We start from the raw sequence: 1407 nt of genomic DNA, 5'->3' as shown, positions 1-1407 counted from the left end.
AAACACTTGTTGTGAGTTTGATGGGCACATCTCTACAGCATGGCCCCCTTCACATTGGACACAACTTATTGCGGCCACTTGTGTCGGCGCATTGGGTTGCGCTGAACTTTGAGAGAGGGCATGTTGATTAAGTGCAATCGTTTATAGAAGAGAGGTCATCGCGGCCATTTGTGCAGCCAAAGTTGTCATTGTATCCATTGGTACAATGGCGTTATCGTTTCTTCTTTTCTTGGAGCCTCTTCCCCCGTACTCGTCATCCACCTAGTAATCCATGTTTCGCGAAATGCGATTAAGGATGACCTTAGCTTCTGTGTAGGTCTTATCCATAAATCCTCCAGCTGCGGAGGCATCAACAACGGCTTACATTGATCGATTCAGGCCGTTATAAAATGTTTCCATCAGAACGCAATCGGGAATCCCGATATGTGGACAATTTTTCACCAACCTTCTGAAACGCACCCAATCGGTGCTTAGAGTCTCGTTATCCATTTGCTCGAAATTCAACACATCCTTTCGTCTTCTTGCATTGACTGCTGGAGGGAAGAATTTCTTCATGAACCGTTCCACCAATTTGTCCCATGACGTTATTTCGTTTGGCTCCAATGAATGAGCCCACCTCTTAGCCTCATCCCTCAATGTGTATGGGAAGAGGTAAAGTCTAATTCCTTCTGGGTGACGCCAGGGATGGAGAAAGTACTGCACATCTCCACAAAGATGGTAAGATGGGCATGCGAGTCTTCACCTTGTAGACCTCCAAATTGCCCCGTGTTTTGTTTCATTTGGAGCATGACTGTTGACTTGGAATTGATCATGTACTGTACATGCATGATAATGTGCTACAAGCTCATGTTGCCATAAACTTGTAATGCTAAATTTGATCTTATGCTATGTGATTGCTCATGCACATTTTATGCGATACTAGTTCTAGATGTATATGTTGTTAACTATATGCTTGTAGTATGCGATGGAGTAATGCATTGTCACAAGTTTCCTTGCGTTGAAACCAAGTATAATTCCAGCTCAAGTTTCTCAAAGTAATTCGAGGCCGAACACAGGGATTGTTGTCGTTAATGTGTTACTTTTGTGATATATGCGACCGGTTTTACAATTAATAAAGATTGTGTGTTTGTACAGGAAATTAAATTGCGATAAACATAAAATGCGTTGATAAAATAAAAGTGCGATAAAAGTAAACCTAAACTATTATGATACAAGATACAAGATACATTATACATGATACTGAGTTCAAGACTGAATGATATATGATACTGAGTTCAAGACTGACTATGAAGTTTATACAAAGGATCGTGGTATGTGATGGCAAGTCTTTATGGATGAATCAGAAATAGAAAGAATAAGTAGTACATACATCGCAGGTTCATTAATTGCATTGAAGATGTAATTAAG

Source organism: Benincasa hispida, chromosome 2, assembly GCF_009727055.1.
Source record: "Benincasa hispida cultivar B227 chromosome 2, ASM972705v1, whole genome shotgun sequence".
Classification (NCBI taxonomy): domain Eukaryota; kingdom Viridiplantae; phylum Streptophyta; class Magnoliopsida; order Cucurbitales; family Cucurbitaceae; genus Benincasa; species Benincasa hispida.
The sequence above is the reverse complement of the archived record's forward strand: the minus strand, read 5'-3'. Positions refer to the sequence as shown.